Below are 19,140 nucleotides of genomic sequence, written 5' to 3'. Positions count from 1 at the left end.
ACTAGTGAACAGCACTATCCTTGTGTGAATGGCAACAACATCCGGGTCACCCCGGAGTCCACGTGCGATTGGATGCGGGACCAGCTGCATCCGGGTCGAACAGGAACGCGTGTCCGAGCCATAGATACAAAGAAATAGGTGAGAGCTGCCTACGTAGGGCCCTTCCCTCTGGCTTCTGTGTGCGGAAGCATCTTGCTTCCACGGGGCTGGCCAAGCCGGGGGGGCGTGCCGTTTTTGTTCATTGAAGCCAATGGGAATGGGGGCTGTGCCAGTGACGTCACAATAGCGCCCTTTGGATAACGGACGGGCCTTTATTGCACCAGGATTGGTCTGTGATCATAGAAGAGATCCTGAGGCTCATTTAGTCCAACCCCCTGCAAGGAATCGCAGCTAAAGCATCCATGACAGGTGGCCATCCGATCTCTGCTTAAAAACCTCCAAGGAAGGAGAGTCTGCAACCTTCGGAGGATGTCACAACGCAATTTTTGATGTATTTATTTATGAAAATATGTATATACTACTGTATCATAAAGATACATCACAACGATTTACAACAACGTAAAAATAAACAATTAATGAATAAAAAATAGGATATATTAATAGCAAGCCAGTAGGGTTGTGTGGATTGTAATCTTAACTGCCACAGAGGCCTGGCAGAACAGAAAGGTTTTTTTGCAGGCGTTTAAAAGGTGGCACAGAGAAATGTTTTTTACCCCACCTTTGGTGGGGAACACAACGCAGCTTACAAATAAGAGCATTAATAGAGTTTTATTTCTCTATTCTAATCTAGTTACAGATAGGTAGCCGTGTTGGTCTGGTGTAGTCGAAACAAAATTAAAAAATTCCTTCCGGTAGCACCTATATGTGGGGATCTGGTGACTTCTGTATCAGTGTATCTGAAGAAGTGCGCATGCACACAAAAGCTCATACCAATGAGAAACTTAGTTGATCTCTAAGGTGCTACTGGAAGGAATTTTTTTATTTTGTTTCTGTTATAATCTGTTATGCAAGATAACATCATGACAGGCAGAGATTGTGATTGCATCTGCTTTCCACTGGGAGGCTTTCAGCAGCTGGGACTCAGAGATGGCTCTTATCATGAGTTAGTAGAGTAGCTGCAGGTCACATTCCAACACTCCTGAGCCCTACAAAGGGGGTAGGCAGAAAAAGGATAAATGCTCTTGGCAAGCATAGCCACTATGTCACTTGAAAACAAGTGAGACTTCACTCTGTATCAGGCATCCCCAAACTGCAGCCCTCCAGATGTTTTGGCCTACAACTCCCATGATCCCTAGCTAACAGGACCAGTGGTCAGGGATGATGGGAATTGTAGTCCAAAACATCTGGAGGGCCGAAGTTTGGGGATGCCTGCTCTATATCTTTAATACCCCTACCAGGGTTCACCAAGGTTCACCTACTGCACAAGTGTGCACGTGCTATTTACATCAGTCTTTCCCCACTTCATGCCTTCCACAACGCCAATCTTCTCTCACCACTGGCCAATGGCGCTGGCTTTTAAAGCAGGGTGTGTTAGCATACTGACTACAGCAGGTTTGCTTTTGGAAAACTCAAAGAACTGCTTTATTTCACAATAGATCTGGATGTACTTATTGTGGAAACGCTCCAACTCAAACCATTTTCATTAGCATTAACACTCTGGATAGAGAGTTAATAGGGGATGGAAGAACAGCACGTGCATACCGGTACATGCACATACTAACTACTTATCAAAGGCATCCCAAAAGAGAAACAAAGAGTGTTTCACCAGAGACTGTTACAAAATATAGATGGAGCATAGGTGATAAAATGCAGCTCTAAGATACACAGGTAACTGCCTCTCCGCCAAAACTATTTCACAAAGTTACTGTGAGGATAATATCAATTAAACCTGCACTCATAACTCTTCCTCGGCCTTTAAAGTAAGTGGAGAAAAGTTACAAGTTAACCCTCAGACTGATCAAAGCAAGAATTTAAGTAACACAACTAGAAAAAGAGCTTCATTACATTTTTCAGTTGGTTTAACCACCTAACCACTTAAGGCAGTGATCGCGAACCTTTTAAAGATAGAGTGCCCAAACTGCAACCCAAAACACATTAATCGTAAAGTGCCAACATGGCAATTTAACCTGTATATCTCATTTTTCTATGTTTCATGTTTCTTTTTTTATGACTGCTGTTGTATGGCCTCGGTCCAGTATACCTGAAGGAGCGTCTCCAACCCCATCGTTCTGCCCGGACACTGAGGTCCAGTACCGAGGGTCTTCTGGTGGTTCCCTCATTGCGAGAAGCCAAGTTGCAGGGAACCAGCCAGAGGGCCTTCTCGGTAGTGGCGCCCGCCCTGTGGAATGCCCTCCCATCAGATGTCAAAGAAAAAAACAGCTACCAGATTTTTAGAAGACATCTGAAGGCAGCCCTGTTTAGGGAGGCTTTTAATGTTTAATAGATTATTTTATTTCATTTTTCTGTTGTAAGCTGCCCAGAGTGGCTGGGGAAACCCAGCCAGATGGGCGGGGTGTAAATAAAATATTATTATTATTATTATTATTATTATTATAAATAATCATAAAAGCTATTGCATTACATTCTTCATTAAATTATCTTTCCATTGATATATAATTTTTATGGTATAACTCAGTACTTTTTTTTCTTAAAAAATGTTTAGGGGTACTCATTTTGACTCAAAATCACCACTGGGGGAAAAATAAATACAGTTCAATTTGGGGGAAAGAAATACAATTCAATTTGGCGGGGGGAAATACAGTGGTACCTCAGTTTTTGAACAGCTTACTTCTCGAACTACTTGGAACTGAACACTTCAAACCCCGAAATGAGTGTTCCAGTTTTGGAACTTTTTGGGGGGAAGCTGAGGAGCGCCTGGCTGCCTTCAGGTGGTGCAGGGGCTCTCAGATGCAGCTTCCGGGCTGCCTCTACCTTCCCCAACCCCAGCAACTATTCAGCCAGGCTGCCTTCATGGGGTTGGAGGGGATCTGATGCGGAGGTGGGGGCTCCTTTAAACTTCTTCCATGAGGGGAGTGCAGCCGTGAACCCCTCAATGGAAAGTGTGATGGAGCCTGCACCTCCCCAGCTGAGCAGCCCCAATCCAGCAGGAGTGGAGGCGGGGATCTCTCAGAAGTGGAGCAAGTGGGGGCAGCGACACCCCTTGCCTCCTTTCTTGCTGCCCCGGCCCAGCTTTCCCTCATTCAGCGCGGGGGCCACAGGGCTGCATTCAAAATGAAAACTGAAACTTTCCAGAAAACCACAAAGCCAACAAACTTGCAACTTGTGAAAAAGGAGCAACACAACAAATTGAAAAAAGCAAACCAACCGCAAATAAATCCAAATCACAAGAAAACATAAAACACTGACCCTGACCCTGACCCTGACCCTAACCCTAACCCAGCCCTCCTCTCCTCCTCACTCCTCCCCCACCCCAGCACGGAAGCTACGGCCCTGCTGGGGCGACAGCACATGTGCAACACAGAGAGGGCTCTGAGTTCCCTCTCTGGCAAGTGAGCCATAGGTCCGCCACCACTGGCCTAGCCCTAGACTGTAAGTCCAAGAACATTCTGGAAATGTCAGAAAACAACTTCATTTTTTTATATATGTACCGGTATTTAGCCTGTATATGTGCATTTCCCAGGAGAGTTCTTAAAAAAGAGGTACAGCAGCTAACATATTGCACACAGACACAGGCCATGCTCCACATATTGTATTGATTGCAACAGGATGGCTACTGAAGAAAAATGTCCACAGTGCACCGTTTTCATGGCCTGGAGGGCTGAAATTCTTCAAAAGTCCTCCTCCACCGTCACATTCTCATAAGCCGGAGGGGGCCTTTGTGTTGTTGTTTTTTAAAAAAGAAAAAGCTAGAAAGACCATTTTCTACCTGCGATTCCTTAGGAGATGTTTGTTCACGCTGTCACCTTCAATTACAACTGGGCAGAAGTGATTGGAAGAACAATAACCTTAGTATAGGGAAGGGAAGAGCATAGATCCCCCCCAAGCCCCCCAAAAACTGGCTATGGGAGGATCAGGAGAACCTCCCCAAAAGCACACTGTGGAGAGTCTCCTGCCTCCCACTCAAAGAAGAATTCGAACTCAGGCTGCAGTGTCTACCAAAATCTTTAATGCTCGGATCAGTGCGATACATGGGCAAAATGCCATTAAAAGGCACAGCAGGTGCTACACATAGCCAAGCAAGCAAAGACATTGATCCAGGAATGACACATACCCCAGCTTAGGAGCTAACTCCTCTTAAGACTCCCCATATATATGGGCCAGGACACCCCCCACACACACACACACAAGTTGATGGGCATTGCCATTTAAATGGTGTGTGCTGTGTCATGTGATTGTGTAGGGCGGGGCTTACGCCCCACCCCCTATTTTATTCAAGTTGGCACCCCAGCAACCCTGTTATTAGGGAGTGGGGCCGGTACTAATTTCTCACCCATACGCAATGATCCTATGTTGAAAACAAACACATTTGTATCCACTGTATTAATGCGCCAAGGGACTTTTTTATGTGTCATTATGACCAACAGGTGGTGGAAGGATCGAGCCAGAGTCTAGTGAGTGAGACTGTCCCTGGCTATAATACTGGTTTTAGCCCTCTCACTGGTCAGAGCTGAAGTTGTTATTTACAACTTTAAAAAGAGATACAACAAATTTTCACTTGTGATCTCCCTAGTTGGCAAGTTTAAATGTTGCTTGTAGATAGATAGATAGATAGATAGATAGATAGATAGATAGATAGATGTAGATATTTAGATAGATAGATAGATAGATAGATAGATAGATGATAGATAGATAGAAAGATAGATAGATAGACAGAAAGATAGATAGATAGATAGATAGATAGATATATAGATAGATAGATAGAAGGTAAATAGATAGATATATTAATTCAGTAACTCCCTAAAAAGTTTTAGGAGAGGCAATACATTTTAAATTAAAAGAAACTGAAAGAAAATAGAAGACCAACAAAGAATTAATCATAATAAAACAGGGAGAGTAAATTGTGGACAGATGATGGACTTTGAGAAAGCCCCCAAAAGAAAGCTTAGCCAAGCAAAATTTAAACTGAAAACTGATAAATATACCAAGATGAAGATTTTAAAGAGAATCAAGAAAAGCAGATACACCTGATGACTAGAAAAGCCAAGGGAAAACTAAGACAAATGAAAGAACGTGAGGGGCAAAATGAAGTTTATTTACCTTCCAACCAACAAGTCTTTGGATGTAAAAAGGAGCAGAGGAAAGGGTAGGTGGAAAGAAGTCTGCTTCAAGCAAAGTAAAGCATAAATGGAGAAAACAAGAATTTTCTTTTAAAAGGCAACTGGAGAAGCCATTTCATAACAAAAAGGCTGGCGTTTCTGTTGCCGAAGCTATTCTTAATATCATCATTATTTATTTAATTTCTATACTGACCTACACACAAAGGTCTAAGGGCAGTTCACATAAAATATTCAATACACACACACACACACACAAAAAAACCCACTAACGGGTTACCAGAGGATAGACAACAGTAGTTAGGGTATTCCTGTCTAGATAGGGGCGTAGCCAGATAGGGGCACCAGCCAAAGCTGATGGAAGGCACTCCGGGTCACTGAGCGCCTTGTCTCTCGACAGAGGTCATCGTACAGGGCGACCAAGGCAGTTTCTGTGCCAAAACAGGCCTAAACCCTGATTGAAATGGATCCAGAAAACCAGCTTCTTCCAAGAGCACCTGGATCTGCTCCGCGACCACTTGCTCCAGAAGTTAGAAAAACCAAGTTTGGTAAGATTTTAACACAGGTAAGACTTAGAAGTTAGAAGGGTAGGGATCCAGGGGGAAAGAAAGCTGTGCATGTGATAAAGAACAAAACAGAGGAGGTGGAGACAACATAGTTCCTTTTAATTTCATGTTAGCTCAGGTTGCCTTGTTGACAAAAATGCATTGCATTGCATTTGTGATAGCTTGTTGGGGGCTAGAGAAAAGCTCCTTCGCTAATGGGCAAAACTTCATTTTATTTATAATGTGGCTTCCAAGGAGTAGAATAACAAACCCTCTTGAGCAGCTGGCTTAAAAGTGGTGGCATTTGGCATATGAAGCTAGGGAGAGGCAATAATAATAATAATAATAATAATAATAATAATAATAATAATAATACCCCACCCTTTTCCCTGATTGGATTCAAGGCAACTGACAAGCATTCTGGGGGCCACTTGAGATTAGTGAAATTAGAAAAGAATGAAGGCACGAAAAGGGAAATAATTATTGAACCAGAAAAGGTTTGGAAGCCACTAAGATCAAGAAAATGTTGTCGGGGAAGCAAAAAAGGGGGAAATAGCTGAAAAAGCCACAAGGAGCAGCAGCAAAAAGCAACCAACCAAGGGTGAGAGTATTATACCTAATTGTAGTTACTCGGCAAGTGCAGAAGAGGGTCACCAAAATATTGTTGAGTTTTTGTTCCTTCAGATGTGTATAAATCCAGAAGGTTCCACAAACATGCCAGCATTTTGGATCCTCGCCAGTAATTCTGTTCCTAATTTAGAATACCCTTTGTCTGTCACAGTTGCCTTGCTGATTTCAGTGTGAAAAAGCAAATAAGGCATTTTGAGGGTCAATCTACTGATGGCAATGGTAGAGGCGGCCTGGTAGAGGCATTAGAGTGAATAGAGGTTTTCACCATTTTGCCAGCCATTTTTAAGCAAAAAAAGTCCAGCAAACATTTAAGCACAAACATATTCAGAATTAGGAAGGATGAGCCTTGACCATTTTTTCCTGTACATAAAGGGCAGAATCTTTTGTCTGCTAATGGTAAGGCTGAAATGACTGAGAAAATATTTGAAATCTTATGAATCCCGACTCTCTGGCCATTTTTACTCATACATAAGGGGGTGGCGGATTGTTCCACTAATGACCAGAGAGGGGCCACACAAAATCATAATAACTCACAATTGTGAAACATTTTGCAATAGAGGTCTGTACCCTTAAATCCTGTAGATAAAGGAGGCATGTAGCTCCCAATTTTCTTTGCCTGGGGTACAGATACGTCTGTTTAAGGCAGGAAACATGATCCATAAATGCTGAGACTTTATTAGAAATTGAATTTGACCCAAATTGTATTACTGGCTTTTTGGTGAAAACTTGCGTTATAGGTTTGATAGTTGCTGGGTTTCCGAAAAATACTAATATTTGGATCCTCTCCAGTACTTATGTTCCTAAGGTAATATATTTAAAAACCTGGTGTAGCAAATTGCTTCCTTTTCCTGTAACCTCTCACTTTGTTACCTTCATCTGCAATCGTAGCTTCTATTAAAAGTGAATTATCAGAGGTGGTGATAGGCACTAATAACTAACAAGTAATCTCTAAATGCTCTATCGTAATAATTATAGCAGGAATACAGTTGTGTGTCTTCTGGCTGAAGGTCAGCTAGGTGAGTATCTTGTGCTTGGCTGAGGGGAAAACTTCTGTTGTGTTCTGCCTGCAACTCTTTTTGTACAAAGATTCTTTCAGGTCGCCGTGAGGGGGACCATTCAAGCAAACTGAGCCTGTTGGAGAAAAGGTAGGCACTAAATGGAATCATACATCAAATATGCAAAATAAATATTCCAAAGAGCTTGTATTGAGCAATGTTGGTTATTCAATCACTTTTTCAGAAGAGCTGCGAACTCAAAAGCCTAATGCAGTCGTTCTCCGTGCTTCTACCTAGAGGGACGTCTCTTGAAGGGACACCACTGCAGGGGAGGCCCCTTCCTGTGCCATCACCACACAATAAGGTACATATTTTGGTGGGACAGCCATCCTTGTTTTGTTCCAGCTCTTTTTTTTACAGACGTCACAGAGCTACCTGTGCCAGAAGCAGATCTGCTCCATTGACAGTGTCAGATACATCAAATGAACATCTTCAGTGTAGGACTGAGAGGCACCTGCGTCTTGACTGCGCTGCTTCAGGTAACCGGCTGTTTTTGCTCCTGTGTCTGGAGGGGAGGGCTGCTGAAGACCCTAGTCTCTTCCAGGTGCATCTCAGCGACACAAGAAATAGAATTTTGCAAGCCTTCAGGAAACTTAACGGCAAGTGAACTTCACACCTCACAATTCAGTGATCTTTTTCAGTACAATCCTTTTGTGCTGGCTTCTCCATTTCCCCCGCTTGATCTCTTCACAGTTCTGTCCAAGAGCCCACCACACTCAGGTGAAGCCAGCTCTTCCTGCAGAAGTCAGGTCAGTAAGAACAGCTGTGTTCAAAAAACATTTCTCTGGAATTGGTGGGAAAGGGCCAGGGACAAACTAATGAGTCCAGATTGCATTTCACAGACCAGCAGAAGGAACTTCCAGGCCCATGAATTCACACTTCAGAGGAACAAACAAAAAGGCAGAGTTTGAAGACTGGAACCACTCTCTGTTCTGCCATGCAAATTAATGGCAGTCAACATGGCACTCTGTGACTTAACCCAATCTAGGTGAATATCCCTTGCTTGGCAAGGGATAAAACCTCGATTGTGTTCTGTCTGCAACTTCATAACTCTTAAGGGTTTTCTTTTTTCCTGAGAGAACATTCTGTATTCAGAGTGTTCTCTCAGGTTTTGCTTTTCACCTTGTTGCATTGGCCAAAAAAAAGCAAAAGACGCTGGTGGTCGGCGCTCCTGGTTTCCAGGACGGGGTTCAAGCCCCTGCGGTGTCCCTGCTTACTTCCAATGCAACCTCCCTCCCCCCTCCTCCCTCCTCCCCCCTCCCCTCTTTCTCTCTCTCTTTCTCTCTCTCTTTATCTCTCTCTCCCCCTTAAGAGCTAAATGAAGCAAGGTGCTCCTTTGATGCATCACTGGTGTGTGTCTAAGACAAGGTGGATTTCATGGATGCTTCCCATCCTAGCACTCCTTGCCATGAGGAACAAAAAACTGACTACTTTTATATTGTTATGAAAATTTGGACCCCAAAATGCGCTGCCTTTTAAGAAGGACAGACGCTGATCGGAAGCTCCGGAATTTGCGCTAAGTTCACCTCCATCGGGAAAATGACAGAGACCACACGTTGCTGTCAGGTAAAACAAACAGATCCCTTTTATTGCAGAATGCAAAGCTACAGCTGTAGGGTCCCTGCCTCTGGAAAGCAGGAAGGAACCCCGGGGAATGGTGAAGCCCCCTCTTATACCCTCCTGTCCCCTCGTGGAGATCCCTGGACCGGGAGGGAGGGGAAGGACAAGGAGGGTGGGTGGTGGTGGTGGGATTAGCTGGGTGCGGAGAAGAGTATTCCTTTCACATGGCGAGATGTCAATCGCTCTCCTCCTGTTGTTGATGGTGTTTTCCTTTGTTTGGCAGGAGGGGCAATCAGCCGAGATGGGTGCAGAGGTGGGGCAGTTCCTGGCGATTTCCGAGGAGTGGAAGTCCATCCGGCAGGTGTTTTCCTCCAGGTCATGGAAGGATGGACTACGTTGAAGATGACATTTTATTTGAATAAAGTTCTTCCAGCTAATCCCTCTATTGTCCGTGTGTCCTTGAATGGGTATAGGGTGGTAGTAGGGCAAGGTTCAGGTGGGTTGGGGTCATACAGGGTTCATACAGAAAATATACCTGGAGAACATACCTAATACAGGGATTTCTAATTAAAAGGTAGCAGTCCTGACATATACAGTTCTAAGATATAAAACAGCAATTCTAATACAGAGAGGTACTAGCCTATATAAAGCAGCAATTGTAATACTGAGGCAGTGGATAGATTTTCCTACAAACGTTGGGAGGCACATAATGAAGGAACGTATAGTGGCTACATTAAGGGATACGCATAAGGATTTCATAATAATAAGACATAGAAGATAAGCAGACATATAAGCTAAGAAGGCATATAAGAGGACATATAATAAAGGCAGGGTTCATGGTAAGGGAGCATAAAATGGGCTGCATTATTAACTTGAGTAGAAAAGTGTCATTTTGGATTTGGGCGGCTTTCCCCCCCGCCTTCTTCTGGAAACATTGTTTTGTTCTGGGCGGAGGGGAGGTGGAGAGGGGAAATGTGTGAGTTTATGGCATCCTTGGGAGATGTTTGCATATGCTGATCCTTAGGGCAGGGTTGCATCCGAGCGGGAGGGGTGGGGGTCTCTGGAGTGGAGCAGAGGCGAATAAAGGTGGTGTTGCGAGGGATTCTGGGTAACTGCAGCTGTCAGATTCGGTCACCCCTCTCTGTTCATTAGTAATGGTGTCCTGCAACCCCCCCAAAATGATTTTATAACAATATATATATATATATATATATATACAAGACTGTCTCTTAATTTTGCATTGCTTGTTTAGGAAGTAACCTAAATATACAAACAAACGGATCCTATTTAGATTATTCAGAATGTGGAAAAGGCCGGGATGAAAGAGGAAATGGCATGACATCCACTCATTAGCAGAAGACCAGCGAAGATAAGATGCTCAGGTGTCCTATATTACAAGAAGACAGTTGTCAATTTTCAGGGCTATCAGAGGCTTAAGATGTGGACAGACGACAGCTCTCTGTATGAAGGGGTCCTCTATTTGAATGGCAGGGCATTCCAGGTCTGGTTGAAAGATACAAAAGGAAGAGCAGGGGCACTGACAGACAGCACCTTGGCAGCAAACTAAGCCCAACCACCTAGGCCACAGTCTTCCCCACTACAGTGAGATGTATAATAATCCCATGTAGAATTATAGGGTCACCTAACACATCAGTCAAAGGGACCCAGGTGGCGCTGTGGTTAAACCACTGAGCCTAGGGTTTGCTGATCAGAAGGTCGGCGGTTCGAATCCCTGTGACAGGGTGAGCTCCCGTTGCTTGGTCCCAGCTCCTGCCCACCTAGCAGTTCAAAAGCATGTCAAAATGCAAGTACTGTAGATAAATAGGAACCACTACAGCGGGAAGGTAAACGGCATTTCCATGTGCTGCTCTGGTTCGCCAGAAGCGGCTTTGTCATGCTGGCCACATGACCTGGAAGCTGTACGCCGGCTCCCTCGGACAATAATGCGAGATGAGCGCGCAACCCCAGAGTCGGTCACGACTGGACCTAAGGGTCAGGGGTCCCTTTACCTTTTTAACACATCAGTCATACTCAAGGTAATATCATTTATCCAGCTAAGTCATACTCGGAATCACTGAAATCAATGGGTCTAGTGACTACGACTTAGTAGGAGAGAAACTACTAATACTGTAATTTTAAATGTGCTTCTACACACAGCGTATGCAAATTGGTGTCTATTCCTTTGGCCAAGTGTCAGTGGCCACTCTAAGCAAAGACGTGTTCAATTTCTGCAATTGGGGTTATCTAGGGATGCAGTATTGTCTTTTCAGTCAGGCCCTTTTGTTTTCTCCTGAAGTCCGAGTGCTTCCAAAGACTTAATCCCTAGTAAGTGGTGCACGTTGGGGTAAGGCTATAGCCCCGTTTCAGAGTTCATGCTTTGTATGCAGGAGGTGGGGTCCCAGGCATTTCCAGATAGGGCTGCTAAGAAAGATCCTTACAGAGCCACTGCAAGTCAGGGATACCCAGGCATTAGAAGAATTATCCACCCAGATCTTCAGGAGGGCCAGAATGGCATTTTGCAACATTTCCCACATTAGTTTGTGGAAATTTCGTTCTTTCTTCAGGGCGGTATATTGCTGAAGGGAACGGCACACCTTCCCCTGCAGCAAGAATTCACACACACACACACACACACACACACAGAGAGAGAGAGAGAGAGAGAGAGAGAGAGAGAGAGAGAGAGAGAGAGAGAGAGAGACTGTATATTGGGAAACGGGAGCACCAATGACTCACACTTCCTCTTCCAATATTTATTTTAGTGTGTGTAATTCCCCTTTGTGAAAATTCCAATATTACTGTATTTGAATGAAGTGCATGGGACACTAAGTGTGACACTCAATTGGTACCAATGTTCTGGGCCTGGTTACATGCCACAGAAGTGCTCTGGCCTGGGCAGAGACCAACTTGGAAAGTTCTACATGATTCTACAAACCATCGTGTTCACCATAAATCTACAGCAGTACTCATAAACCTCTGTTGTTGTTTTTTACAGCTTTCTCAGAAAATCAAGCATGTGTGAAAAGTCACAGCCACGCCATAGATGCAAAGCACATTTAAAGCACATGGTCCCACACACACCCCCAGAATCGTAGGAACTATAGTTTACTACTCACAGAGCTACAATGCTCAGCACATTTAAGAAACTACAGTTCCCAGAATCCTCTAGGGAAGCCATGTGTTTTAAATGTATAGTGTGAACAGGACCAAAGTTCCACCTGCATTTTCTTGCGTCTGATAGATTTCTCCACTGACAGAGGACAGTAGTTTCCATGCTGCAACCCATTTCACTATGCAGATGCCTAATAGGGTTGCCAGACTCAATAGAGGACAGGACTTCTGTGCCTTTAATTGCCCTGCTCTCTTTTGAGTCTGGAAACATTAAAGAGAAACCAGCAGACCCTTTGCTTGGAAATTAAACAAAGTGTCTGCTGGTTTCTCTTTAAGGTTTCCAGACTCAAAAGAGAGCAGGGCAATTAAAGGCACAGAAGTCCTGACCTCTATTGAGTCTGGCAACCCTAATGCCTAAATCAGCAGGGCAATTAAAGGCACAGAAGTCCTGTCCTCTATTGACAGGCACAGAAGTCCTGTCCTCTATTGAGTCTGGCAACCCTAATGCCTAAATCAGCAACAAATTAATTACCATTATGTGACCCCTGCTCCCTCCACGCACTGGAACACTCCCTGCTTGCCAAGCTCAGCAAGAGGAGGGAGCATTCCACAAGGTGGCAGAAGGGGTGGGCAGAGCTGGGAGGGTGGGAAGGGGGCCAGAGTCCGTGGTCACTTGCATGAAGGTACTCTAAGCACGGACCCACGACATGCATTTGCATAAAATGCATGTTTGCTAAGTTGCATTTCTAGAGCTTCTGGGAAATCAAGGTTATGGGTTGCTAGGGTTTCACCTGCAAAGTATTATGGGCACTTTATAGTTTTGTGAGGGGTAAGTTACATTGCCCAGGATTCTTTGAGAGGAGCGAAATGGGGATAAGTTGCCCTTTAATGCTTTTTGATCACTGACAACTGCAAATACGACTGAGTGGGGTGAAGGGAAAGAGGTAGGAAGGCCTTTAATGAAATCCACATGCCCTGGGCCCCCTTCTGTTCTAGTTATAACATATCTTCCCCTGCTTCCCAATGCAAAAACCCCCTCTAAAAATAGTAGGCGAAAGAGGTTGGCACAAAACTGGCCCCCTTTGTCCTCCACCCTGCAATTTGAACATCGGTCTTGGATTTTCTCCCATCCACAGTCATGGATAAGCAGGGATTCTAATCCGTGTCAGAGCACCTCAGTCGAAAACCAGGGACTGGAAATAAATCCCAGAAATATTAAACATAGAATACAAAGGTGACCTTGAATAGAGAACGTGTCTCTTGTTGGGAAGGTAGGCAGTGTGTGCCTGTGTGTGTGTGGGGGGGATTTTCTTGTACATTTTATGCTCCTTATCACTACCCCCCCAATATCAGTGAGCTGAGGATCCCTTTCCCATCATCATCATCGGCCCAGATTGCGTTGGGCTCCCTGGCCCCTGACCCTGAGCCCCGCAAAGAAGGGATCAGCAAGGAACTGGACGTGACGGAGGACATCTTGCATGTGTGAGTATTGGCCAGGCGCCCCCTTCTACAAGAGGCAAGGGGTGGTGCCAGTCGGGGCAGATGGTGGGCTCTGAATCCTGGGTGCAGCCTGCTGGAAGGTCTCCTGCACAAGCTGCAGGAGGATGAGAGACAAGGTGGCGCCGTAATGGATGACATGCGGGACTTGAACCAGGGTTTAAACAACAACAACTTTATTATTTGTAGCTCCTCAACCTCTAGACATCTTCTGTTCCCCAGATTTTCTCCCTGGTACCCCATATGCCTGGTACCAACTTCTCAGAACCCCTCTGTGCATCCCTCTCACTTATTTCCTTCAAGCCTCCCCAATCACCTTTCCTTGGAGCAGGGACACTACAGCAGCCAGGCCCTCTAACTAAACCTGAGCACTTGTCAGTTGAATCATTGCCTCCTTCACCTGCCCCCATCCCTCTCCTTCCTGTGTTGTGCCAAATTTTAAACTGTAAACGTGTCAGGGCAGAGATCTATCCCCTCGTATTTCCTGTAAAGTGGTATACAAGCTGATGATACTATATAGAGGAGGAGGAGGATAATAATAATAATTCCTCCCTTCCTCTCTGTTGAGTCCTTTGCATTCAGGTGGTGCTATGATAAGAATAAATAAATTAAGTGAAACAGTATATTTTCTGGCATCAATATGTATTGGACCAGGTGCCCAGTGTCTGCCAAGAGTAAAAGAGAAGCTCAAGGACTGGAATAGAAAGAGGATATTGGTAGAAGGAGTGGCATGTTCATTGGACTGTTAAGTGGAGTGCAAGTGTTGACGTTTTATGTTTCACTCTACACAAAATTTATTTTTTTGCAGTCGATGGAGAGCAGATGAAGCCCGGATTCTGCGTGTGTCCATCAGCTCCTTCCTGGAGCATCTCTCCTTGGTGGTGGAAACTATGGACCTGTTTGGGCCTCCTGTGGCTTGATAGATGGTTGCAACAGGAACCTTCTCCGTAGTCTTGGCTGGACTCTGGACTTGCCCATGGGCTACGAGGCACTGAACATGCCATCCTTAGAGCCAGGATGTTGCTTTGTGTTCGGGAGCCAGCAGGGAACTCTTTCCTCTCGGATACTCTTGGACATTGATGGATTTTGGGTGCTGAGAAGCAGGCAAGCCTGGGACTGCCTTGGTGGAAGACAAAGTACTGTACATAGAATCTGGTGCTCTAATAAATTATCCAGTGTACTTTACTTTCTAGTCTGCATGTGTTAACTGATTAAATATATTTGAGCCAGCTCAATATATTGATTAATCAATTACACAAACACAAGCAAAATCTTAATCATAGTGTTTCTCCAGGTGTTGCTGGACTCCAGTTCCCTTCAGCCCCATCCAGCATGGCCAAGGGTCAGGGATAATGGGAGTTGTAGTCCTTGCAGGATCTGCAAAAGACACAGGTTCCCCATCCCCATTGCTGCATCTCTCTCTGTCTCTCTTACCACCAGGGGGAAAGCAGCTAATAGCTGGTCAAGTGGCAGAGGAGCCAAAATGCATGGGGTAGCCTTGAAGTCCTATTTATACTTGCAGCTTGCAGCCAGGGCAGTCTCGAGCAGGTTGGCTGCCCTGGCACTGAGGGGCGGAGATCGCTCCGGCGCCCCCGCCCTCGCAGGGCGCAGCATGGTTTCCATGCGGCAAAGCCGCGCGGCACCCTGCCTACCGGCCCGTCGCCCTGGCACACCGCACCACCGGGGGTCTACCTAGAGCCAGCCCTGCTTGCAGCTCCCTCTTGAAGGCATGCAGGCTGAAACCTGGGTTTGTGCTTGTGTAAAAAGGCCCAAGAGCGCTTCTTGCCAGCCATTGCTGTTCCTGAACCAGGATAGTCCTGCCCCAAGTTATCCATGCTCTGGTAACCTCCAGAGTGGGATTACTGCCATGCACTGTAAGGGAGGCCATCCTTGAAGACCATTTTCAGAAATTACTAGTGCAGAAACAAGTATTTTGTTTTGTAGTTTGCTTTAAGGACTGTAAACACACAAATACTCATCACCCGATCACTGCAACGCCCAGCAATAAATTTCACCTGTGAATGGACACCACAGACTGGACTTTTACCATGCTTCAAATGCAATATTGTTTTCCTTCAATGGAGTCAGTTTGCACATTCAACAGGTAAATGCAGAGAAACGAAATTATGGAGAGGGTTATTATTTTAATTATAAAGTGCCTGGTTTCCAGGACGGGGTTCAAGCCCCTGCGGTGTCCTTGCTTACTTCCAATGCAACCTCCTCTGATGCAAGGTGCTCCTCTGATGCATCACTTAAGAGGTTCTCTGCACTGGTCCAGTAAAATGCTTCAGCTGCGCTGTACAGACCAGGAACAGTTCTCTTTGCAGAGCGTTAAGCACAGCGGCTAGATTCTTGTTGTAGTAAAATCCTTGTAGCTTTGCGGTGATGACTCACGGAAGCCCAACTTTCGAAGACAGTTTTATTGCAGAAAAATAACAGAAACACCTCCAGAGCTTTCAGACATGACTGCTCCACACCCCACAGGCAAACAAAACAAACGCTCTATATATACTGAGCATCTTAACAACTTAACGACTTAACAACTTAAATCACATGACCTTGCTAATTTGCCAGCGTCTTAGGTTTAAAGTCCTAACATCACTGGTGTGTGTCTAAGACAAGGTGGATTACATGGATACTTCCCATCCTAGCACTCCCAGCCATAGGGAACAAAATACTTCATATATATATATATATATATATATAGAGAGAGAGAGAGAGAGAGAGAGAGAGAGAGAGAGAGAGAGAGAGAGACTGTATCTTAATTTTGCATTGTTTGTTTAGGAAGTAACCTAAATATACAAACAAACGGATCCTATTTAGATTATTTAGAATGTGGAAAAGGCCGGGATGAAAGAGAAATGGCATCACATTCACTCATTAGCAGAAGAAGAACAGCAAAAATAAGATGCTCAGGTGTCCTATTTTACAGAAGACAGTTGTAACTTTTTAAGGGTGACGTGGTGGCTTAGGGGTCACAAGCTCTTCCAGCATCACACAGCCACTTTTGGTTACAGGTAGGTAGCCGTGTTGGTCTGGATCGAAGTAAAATAAAAAAATTCCTTCAGTAGCACCTTAAAGACCAACTAAGTTTTTATTTTGGTATGAGCTTTCGTGTGCATGCACACTTCTTCAGATACAGTGAAATGGAAGTTTCCAGGCACTTATGTAGAGAAGGGGTGGGGAGGGGTGGGGATGGGGAGGGGGGATCACTCAGAAGGGTGGTGGAAATGGGTGATTGACTGACTGATAGCTGTTGATGACCGGAAACGACTGCAAATGGTTTTGCATGAAAAAGCAAGGGTGGAGATGGCTGAAGATCGCTTATCATGTATAATGAGATAAGAACCCGATATCTCTGTTCAAACCAGGTCCCTCCATGGTTTTGAGCTTGGTGATAAGTTGCAATTCAGCAACTTCTCTTTCCAGTCTATTTCTGAAATTCTTTTGTAGTAAGACAGCTACTTTGAGATCTTGTATAGAATGTCCTGGGAGATTGAAGTGTTCTCCTACTGGTTTTTCTGTCTTCTGGTTCCTGATGTCAGATTTATGTCCATTTATCCTTTGGCGTAGGGTTTGGCCTGTTTGTCCAATATAGAGAGCTGAAGGGCACTGTTGGCATTTGATGGCATACACAATGTTAGAGGATGAGCAATTAAATAGTCCTGAGATGGTATGTTGGATGTTGTTGGGGCCAGTAATGGTATTGTCTGGGTGTATGTGGCAGCAAAGTTGGCATCTGGGTTTATTGCAGGCTCTGGTACCAGTGTCCATGTTAAGTCTGGTGGTTGTATTATTGTGGGTGAGGAGTTGTTTAAGATTGGGTGGCTGTCTGTAGGCAATGAAAGGTCTTCCTCCCAGAGCTTGAGAAAGGGAGCTGTCATTGTCCAGGAGAGGCTGTAGATCTCTGATGATGTGTTGTACTGTTTTAACTTGGGAGCTGTATGTGATGACTAGTGGTGTTCTGTTATTTTCTTTTTTGGGTCTGTCTTGCAGCAGGTTCTCTCTAGGTATCTGTCTGGCTCTGTTGATCTGTTGTTTAACTTCATCAGGTGGATATTTTAGTTCTAAAAAGGTTTGCTGTAGATCTCTTAGGTGAGATTCTCTGTCTGTAGAGTTGGAACAGATGCGGTTGTAACGTAAGGCCTGGCTGTATACGATGGATTGTTTGGTATGTTTGGGATGGTAGCTAGAAGCATGTAGATATGTTTGTCGGTCAGTTGGTTTTCTGTATAAGGTGGTGTCTATATGTCCATCCTGTATTTTTATAGTAGTGTCCAAAAAATGTATTTCTTGCATAGATTGGTTCATTGTTAGGTTGATGGTGGGGTGAAAGTCATTGAATGTCTGGTGGAAGGTTTCCAGGGTCTGTTGTCCATGTGTCCAGATAATAAAAATATCGTCAATGTATCGCAGGTACAGGAGAGGTTTGAGTGGGTAGGAGTTAAGGAAACGTTGTTCTAAATCTGCCATGAAGATGTTGGCATACTGTGGGGCCATGTGGGTGCCCATGGCTGTGCCGCTGATCTGGAGGAACAGGTCATCACCAAATTTGAAGTGGTTGTGGGTAAGGACAAAGTGGCAGAGTTTGGTAGCAAAGTCCGCTGTGGTTTTATCTGAAATGGTGTTCCTTATGGCTTGTAAACCATCATTGTGTGGGATGTTGGTATATAGAGATTCCACATCCATAGTGGCTAGTATAGTAATACAGAGGCAATAATCTTGTTTCTACCCTGTCTAACAAAAATAGTAGTAGCAATGTCGCCCAAGCCAATTCTTGCCCTCTCCAGTTTCAACTTCACAACAACCCTGCGAGGGCTCGTGGACCACACTTTGCTCATACCTGTGCCTAGAGACCGCAGGTCTTGAGAGCGGTTTCCCCGCTTGCCCCGCTGCTTTCTCCAGGTCAATCCGCTGTTTATTTATTGAATTGATATATTGTATTGATATACAGTATGTGGGAATGTTCAGGGATGCAGGAGAGGATATATTTGTTATGTCGTGAGTGCGATTTCAGCTCTTCGTGAAGTCAGCTCAGAATAGTGATTCAGCATACTAGCAAGGAACTGCTAGGAGTCAAGCATAACAAGAACAGTCTTCTTTATTGCAGTAGGAATCTTGACTGAACTGGAGGGAAAGGGTGAGCTCCTTTTATACTCTCAGGAGCAGGGGTTGGGGAAAGGATACATTTAGATTTTGGCGGGACCCTATCAGAGTGAGGATCCAAATTGTGCTAACCAATAGCAACTGTCACCGCACCCATTTGAATCGCCCTGGAGCGGGAAAGGTAGTTACAGGACTAGCAGAGAAACTCATGTACACAAATTAAACCAATACATAACAATATTGTTTGATTATATGCTTTCCAACTTCTGTTAACAAGTTCTACAATTCAGCAGAGTAACATTCCTCTTTTTAATCTTGCACAGCGGATGCATTAGCTCAGGCTTGCTAAAGCCTCTATAATAAGTTTCCTTGGTAAGTCCCCATTTAGTCGCTCATAAAAAAGAC

At 44.6% G+C, this 19,140-nt stretch overlaps 1 long non-coding RNA gene across 1 annotated transcript; it reads left to right on the top strand.

Annotated features, from left to right (window-relative positions):
- The first annotated feature begins 5,640 nt into the window (after positions 1-5,640).
- LOC132591253 (uncharacterized) lies at positions 5,641-8,595 on the top strand. The gene is made up of 3 exons (XR_015947212.1): positions 5,641-7,554; positions 7,649-8,213; positions 8,307-8,595. It is a non-coding gene; the product is annotated as an uncharacterized LOC132591253 (long non-coding RNA).
- The last annotated feature ends 10,545 nt before the right edge of the window (positions 8,596-19,140 follow it).

Source organism: Zootoca vivipara, chromosome 15, assembly GCF_965207765.1.
Source record: "Zootoca vivipara chromosome 15, rZooViv2.hap1.1, whole genome shotgun sequence".
NCBI lineage: Eukaryota > Metazoa > Chordata > Lepidosauria > Squamata > Lacertidae > Zootoca > Zootoca vivipara.
Note: the sequence above shows the minus strand (reverse complement) of the source record. Positions and strands in the feature narration are given on the sequence as shown.